Genomic DNA, 8,028 nt, shown 5'->3' with positions numbered 1-8,028 from the left:
TTTTCGACCAATTAAGGGAAGACAAGAGGAGCTGAAGGAAATCATAGAACGCTTCAAGAAACACGACAACTTGGAGAAAGCTTTCAGAGCTTTAACAACTGGAGACTGGTCCCGAAATCTTTTTGTCCACAAGACGAAAGCTCAAGAAAAGCTCTTCAAGCAACATGTAAAAAGCATAATCTTTGATCTCTCGTTTCTCTTTCAGCATTGCAAAAAAAACTGGATGACTAACTTTTATGTTTTGCGCAGGTATTTGTGTATCTGCGGATGTTTGCCACAGACAGCGGGTTTGAGATTCTCCCTTGTAATCGCTATTCATCAGAGCAAAATGGAGCTAAAATTGTGGCAACAAAAGAATGGTGAGAACATGCTGCCACCTGTAGTTTGTGATTCTAACGGCACCACTAGTCTACACGCTACTCTCATTAGCCACCACCTATTAAATGCATTTAACTGTTGTAGTTTTGTCTTTGTTTTGATGCATCAATATGATCTGCATTAGCCTGCACATATAAAGGCTGTTCTGGATACGCGGCAGCTATATGGCTGTATGTGTGAAGCACTTTGACACAAGGTAATGCAGCCTACTGTTGCAGTGTGTAACAAACCGTTCAACCTTGTGTTCTTTTACAGGAAAAGAAATGACAAGATCGAGTACCTGTGGGATGCATTGCTGAGCTTTCAGAGAGTGAGGAAAACATGCTGCTCCGGCACGGGGAGAATGACTTCAGCGTCATGTATTCAACCCGCAAGAACTGTGCGCAGCTCTGGCTGGGACCAGCTGCGTTCATCAATCACGGTACTAGTCGTCATAGTTTCTTGTGGTCGGGTGTCATTAGTGCTGTAACAACATGATGAGATGCCTTAGGGCAGGGGTGTCAAACATGCGGCCCGGGGCCAAACCCGGCCCGCCAGAGGGTCCAATCCGGCCCGCAGGATGACTGCAAAGTGTAAAAATTAGTTGTTTTGATCATAAAGTAAAATACTGTTCCAGATGCCTGTGACAAAATGTTTTGTGCCTTTATAGCTACATTGTGATCTGTAAGTTGTAATGCACATGTGTAAATGATAAACTGAGGCATAATATTGTTGGAATTGCTCCTTCTTTTCTTAAGAAATGTCAGGTTGTTTATGTTTTGTAAAAAGATTGTTAATTAAATTTGAACATTTTCAGAATGTACTTGTACTTTCTTGCACTAAGAAGAAGCGAACAATTTACAGTTGTCGTTATTTATAGGTTATGCTCTGATTTCACTGGTCCGGCCCACTTGAGAGCAAATTGTGCTGTATGTGGCCCCTGACCAAAATTAGTTTGACACTCCTGTCTTAGGGGAATTGGTTTCTTGTGAACAATTCAATGCAAACATTTTTTTATCTCCACTATTCCAGAATTCTTCATAAGCATACTAATTTTATTGTCTTCCTTCTTTGTTCAGATTGTCGACCAAACTGCAAGGTAGGTTCTTCATAAAAAGTCTCTTAGGAAAAAAAAAATAAAATCAATTATTGATCAGTTTCTCTTCAATGGGGAAGCTCTAAATGAACACTTTTCTATTTGTTGTTAGTTTGTATCGACAGGACGGGACACAGCCTGTGTGAAGGTTTTGAGGGACATTGAACCAGGAGAGGAAATCTCTTGTTACTACGGAGACGGGTTTTTTGGGGAAAACAATGAATATTGTGAATGCTATACATGTGAACGGTATGTGTTACAACAAATACACTTTACAGAATGTCTTGAAGGAGTTGCATGTACAGTATGGGTTTATATATATTTATATATGCCATTAATAAAGACGACAGTGTCATAGTTTGGTTAATTTTTAGTAAGAATTTAATTAAGGTGCGTTGAGCCAATACATGAAATATTAACTTTGTGTAAGGGATAATGTGCAGCCAGTCGGTCATGATTCTAGACCCCGACGTCAACTGCTCACCCTATCCAGGTAAATTTTGCAATAATGGCTCGCTGGCTGTACATTATCTCGCTTATTACGCAGCTACTTACTAAATGAATCAATAGTTTTGGCACAAAAAATATGGTCTTTTATTTCTTCTTTAGCAGACCGCTGCTATGAATACTATAAAATGCTGTAATTGACCCAATCACAATTGAGTATTCAACTAAGCTGTTTAATAAACCGTAATATTCACTCACAAGTAAAGCTACATTTTTCAAATTTCTTCACTCACCTTTCAGTAATGAGTCATCTATTCATTTATTTGTTGTGCAGACGGGGCACTGGTGCTTTCAAATCCAAAGCTGGACTGCCAGTGGAAGTGCCAGTAATCAACAGGCAAGTACGGGTTGCGGGGGAGACGGACAAGCGTCTCAACAGGCTGAAGAGAGCTGGGGGAAGGAAACAGGAGCTCAGATAGTCACTCTGTAGGCTCCCACACCGACGTTGACTCTCAGGAAATGCCAAAAACACATCAATGTAAGAGTCTATTAAATATTAAACGATGTTGCCATGTTCTGTATCCCAAACTCAATAACTTGGGAGCAGAGAAGAAATCTCACCTGGCAGCGCAGTGTCGTAAAGGTAGCATTCTACAAATGTATTGATTAAGTACATAAAGTTATTATAAGAGCTGGAATGCATAAAGACTTTATACTGTAAAGTGTGGAAGAAATCTGTTTTATTTGAGGAAATTATATGTAACTATTCTTTCATTCTCAGTATAGTTATATTATTATTATTGTTGATGCACTGAGTCAAATATATATTTTGATTTTGTAAATATCCAGCCAACAGTGTAGGTGGGTTTCTGAAAATGTTATAAATATATTATGTGCAACTTTGATCTTTTCCCACCAGCTGCCAGAAAAGAACATCATCTTCTGCCTGAAGTATAAAAACAGGACTCAATCCAGACAGACTTTGTCAAGAGCCCTTACTACCTCATGTTCAAAACAAGGTCGTGTGAACAATAACAGGGTACCAAAGAGACTAAATCCCAATCCAAGCCTTCACTAAGTAAAGTCCAGTTGCGGAGTCGCAGGAGGGGTGCAGAGCCCAAGGCATTGGCCAAAGGAGAGACTTGCCAGCTGGTCTCAGGGACTCAAAGGTGTCGCTGTGAAAGGTGTCACCGTGAAGAAGGAGAAGGATGGACAGGAGCTGGTTCAGCAGACATTAGGCCAGCGGGCTGCCTCACCCGTCATGCTGCCAAGGAAAATGGCAATCTACCACATGTGCAAGGCAGTGAGGGCAGCCAGTGTTCGACGTACAGAACTCGCAGGTCCACAAGGACCCTTGTAACGGCCCAAGAAACTGCGGCTGGCGTTAAGCTGGAGCCCAGTGCTATGGACGGCCTGAGCCCAGTCCCTGGTGGAGTGGTCATTAAAACAGAGCCAGCTGACATGGAGGAGTACCTCCGCCATGGAGTAGGACTGGAGCAAGCCGGCGTTAGACTCTGGCTATGCCAGAAGAGGCTCGTGCACAGGCAGAAACGGCTGACACGGACAATTAAATGTGAGGACTCGTATGGTGAGCCGTTCTTGCCGGTGGCTGCTACCCACACCGCTAACTTCTCAGACTGTGGTAATGTGCTGTTGAGCTTTGCCGACCGGCACAGGGACTACAACGGGGTTTCCAACTGCAGCAAATCCCTTCGCAGGGAAAAGGGTAAAAGTGGCTGCCGGTCACAGGACAAGGGGAAAAAGAAGCGTCAGATCACACGATACGACGCTCAGCTAATCCTGGAAAACAACACGGGCATCCCCCAAACTGACGCTCCGCCGGCGGAGGGACAGCAGCAAGTAGCAAGACCAATGACGCCAATGACCCCATTGGCTCCTCCAACCTTTCTGCCTCTACGGTCACTCGGCCCTCTTCCAGCAAAATCAGCATCAAGTTCAGTAAGGAGCACGACAAGGACAAAGGCAGCTCATACATAAGCCAAGCTGAATAACGGCTTTGCCCCTGTGGTCCACAGTAACTCCACCAAGCTGAAGATCCAGCTGAAGAGAGAGGACGATGCACGGAGAATACCCCAGACAAAGGCTGACCAGATGTCCTATAATGGGGACATGGGCCAGAGTATGGAGGCCAGAAATGGTGGACATCGGACCCAAAGGTCCTGGCGGAGCCGTCGTCCTCTTCAGACGACGACGACGATGACGAGGAAGAGGAGGGATGACGACGACGATGACTACTTCGACAATGAGTTTGAAGACGATTTCATTCCACTTCCTCCAGCAAAGCGCCTCCGACTCATTGTGGGTAAAGACTCAATAGACATCGATATCTCCTCCAGGAGGAGAGAGGATCAGTCTCTGAGGCTCAATGCATAAGCTGTGGAGCTCATCACTCCCACCTTTCCCTTGTAATAAAGATGACTCGCTAATCAACTGTTGTGTTGATGTAAAAGAAGTACAGTAATTTAAAAAAAGAAAATTGCTGAAAATGTTGAATGACGTTACTAGAAGGTTCTGTTGACCTAAAACAAATCTCTGTTATTCACTTGTGTTCATTATTAATTTTCTAGTGGAATTTGAGTTCTTATAAAACGAATTACTTGAATTAAGAAATGGATTACTCACCAAGTCCATTTTTCTGGCAGCTCTGTCTACACGTATACGGACAGAAAACTGATATTTACATTTTTGCCCCCTCCCATGCAAACGGAGTTTTAGGTCACTTAAACGGATATTTTTTAAACTGTGGTTACTGTGTATCCGTGTGGACCTGTAAAACGGAGCGTTTGGGAAACGATGCCTTTTGTTATGAGCATGCGTCTGAAACAAAAACAATTGCGGACTAACGGTAGACTATTGTAAAGTGACGCTAAGCAGCAACCTCATCCCACACAAGTCATATTTCAGTTTTGCCATAGCACCGACGAGCATTTGGAGTCGTTTTTGCATTCTAGTGTGGACGGAGATATTTTATAAAACGAAGGTCATGCTGGTAAAAAATATTTGTTTTCAAAATATCCAAGTACGTGTAGACGGAGCCTAAATCTGCACTCTATGCTAAATGAAAGCTGCAGGAAGTCCTCATTGTTTCTGAATAATCTGGCCGGACACTAAGTGAAAAACGAGAATTTGTTTTAGGTTGAACTATTCCTTTAAGTGAATGCACTTGTTATATTCATAATGGACATGGATATTGTAGAAAGTGTACAGTATGGTGACTATCCCCTCTGTCTCATAGGCAGGTTTTTATTGAGCTTTTGATTTCTGTCTCATAGTTTGTAATCTTTGTGTGGCGAACCATGCTGAACGTACAGTGTGGTGTGGTTGGTCCAGAGGCATTATAAGATCATTCAGTTCATTAGGTGCCATGTTCTCATTATCCCAGTAGTTTTCCTGGTAAAGAACCACTTGAATTTCAGTAATTCACTAATTATCAACATTATTTACTATGTAAGTTAATCATGTGTCTCTCTGTAGAGTTCAATCATGCAATGTTAAACCTTTAAACAAAACTGTGCTATCATCTTATTCACCATAGAAAGAGTTGTTGAAGCAGACTGTTTTATATATGTTATTAACATGCACCCAAAACGTGCTGCCGACCACTGACACAATAATCTCACATGAAAGAGTAAAATCTGAGTTATCATTCTGAAACATTATGCATGTGGAACAACAGTGTGTGTTTAGTTTGCCTGCAGTTGTCACACATTCATGACATGAACGATATAATGGAGTTGCACAATGTTTTTTCCAGTGAATCGACTCCAGAGCGTTGTAAATAAATTAAGTTAATTAAGCTGCAGAATTCCAAGAAATAAAAGCACACAATGTTTTATAATCAGAATACAGTCAAGAATAACTGGATGAGTGTTTGTCTTTGGAGCTACTGTATAATGGTAACATGGCACACATGGTAGTTCAAAGGTAAATCAAACCAAATTCATACATAAAGGCTACCTATATGCTTTTTGGATCTGAAATTCTGAAAAGTAATGTACAGAAAGACTGGCTCATGTCCCACAGATGAACATTTATTTTCTCTCAAAGTCCAGTCTCATTTTTTATTGACCTAATCTGATTTTTTTAAGTCAACAAAGATGTCTATTGACACTAACGTTTGGGGAGGGAAAATCACATTGTCTGAAATGTTAACTAGCGTAGAATCATGTATTATTTTCTCTATGGTGCTACTCTTATTTCCTCATCATTTTGTTTGAGTTTCTGTCCTGTGTGACTCTTTATTAGTAGATGGTGGCAGCATTAACTTCAACAGGCCCAACATTCTGTAGAACTACACATTTATAGATCAGTAATACACATTTTATCAGTTGTGTCTGTAGCCTACTTGTGTTTTTTTAATTTATTTACAGGAGTTCGTATGCTTTTATTTTTGTTTGCAAAAAATGGTAGAAATAAACTGTCTATCCAACAGCATTAGGTGCCTTAACAATGAGCTTTTTGACACATTTAGACCAAATTTGTAACTAATCAATGAAGAGTGACAATGCTAAGCCATCCGCTGCCCCCTTGAAATATTGCAACACTTAAACACAAGTCCACCGTCAGTCCTTCTGTATATTATTTTATCTTTGTTGTGGAAGTTAATGAACTATCCAATAGATCAAGGGATCAACTGAGTTTGAATGTTAACCCACTTCTCCTTGTGTTAATATGTACTGTTCATATCACCAGCAGCTAATCACCGTTCTGAACCTGGCTCAGTCTGTCCTTTCCCTTCGTTGGACGTCTCCATCCTACACTGTAAACTGTTCCAGGTGTACCGTCTGTGTGGTCTTTGTCCATTAGACAGCTGTCAAGATTACCAATTGATTCAAAAAGTAAAGGCAAAAAAAGAAAAGAAAAACAAATGTGAATAGTTTGCGGACATTTTAGCGTGTTGCGTGGGTAGTGGGAACGTAAAGAGAATTAAAAATGGACAGTGCATATATTGTCCGATATGTAAATCATGTGAACACATCTTGTACTTATTTAACAGTTTTGAATACTTGAAAACTATATAAAGTTTCTTTGTGACTCTTGTTTCCTGAGACTGTTTTGAGGTCAGCTGGATGTTGACGTCCAAGTTTGGCTTTTTAAATATGTTCTGTTCATTATTGTCACAGATATGGCTTTATATATTTTGTATTTGTATTGTCAACAAATGTCATGAAAAAGTCGGCAGCAGGACGGTGTGTGTGGGATTGAGTCAAAATAAACTACAGTGTCTGTGAGTGTAATGAAGGAAGATGTCACACAGTGTGGCTCATTGATGTGTTTAATACTTTTTGTTTAACAGTCTGGCTTTGATACTCAAACAATACTTATGACATCCAGTGTTGGTTTTTGGTCTTTAATGAGATTTGTTGACAATAAGAAAAATATAGAAAATCAACAACTGTATTCTTTAAATTACATTTGTCAGGAAGAAGAACAAAGTTAAGAAACTTCACAAGTAGCTTCATTGTTGAGAAACGAATGTTTTTTTCTTGGGCTTTCACTCATTCCAATGGAGCACACTTTCAATAATCCAGACAAAGACGAGGCTACACATTGTTAACAGAAGAGAGTTGCAAATTGTGTTTTGCATGTATGTTTAATTGATCATTTCTTTTTGCAACATCTTTGACAGAAACACAACGTTTTCTAAAGTAAGCTTGAACACATTCGACTTTACTGTGATCTATTTTTTATATCAATATTTTTGTATTAACAATTGATCAAATGACTGTAATGTGAAAGGGGTCACCTGGACATACCCACAGAGAATTAACTCGGCAGCTTTAAAAGTATTTTATTGCTTGTTGTTTTGGTGTTATGGCTCCGGTAAACAGTACATTGACTAGATGGTGTTTCATTTCAGCTTTGGGGGTAAATACAAATGTTATATATATATTTTAAATCTGTTATCCAGCAGCAGTCTGCATCTTCAATGTTTTTTTCTGATCTTGCTGGAGGCAGTTGTTTACTTTCTTCTCTGGGACAAGAACATCTTTGCCCAGATAGTCACACGTTTCTTTGACCTTTTACAGTCACAGATGATGGCTAGCTTTTTTAATCATAAGCACCACAAACATGGCCCTGCTGTTCCCTTCCTTGCTGTATGAGCT

The 8,028-nt window shown here is 40.3% G+C and overlaps 1 pseudogene; it reads left to right on the top strand.

The window, feature by feature from the left end:
- Positions 1-7: 7 nt before the first annotated feature.
- LOC115003449 (histone-lysine N-methyltransferase KMT5B-like) lies at positions 8-4,324 on the top strand (annotated as a pseudogene).
- Positions 4,325-8,028: the final 3,704 nt, after the last annotated feature.

The sequence above is a fragment of the Cottoperca gobio genome, chromosome 3 (genome assembly GCF_900634415.1).
Source record: "Cottoperca gobio chromosome 3, fCotGob3.1, whole genome shotgun sequence".
In the NCBI taxonomy this organism is placed as follows: domain Eukaryota; kingdom Metazoa; phylum Chordata; class Actinopteri; order Perciformes; family Bovichtidae; genus Cottoperca; species Cottoperca gobio.
Note: the sequence above shows the minus strand (reverse complement) of the source record. Positions and strands in the feature narration are given on the sequence as shown.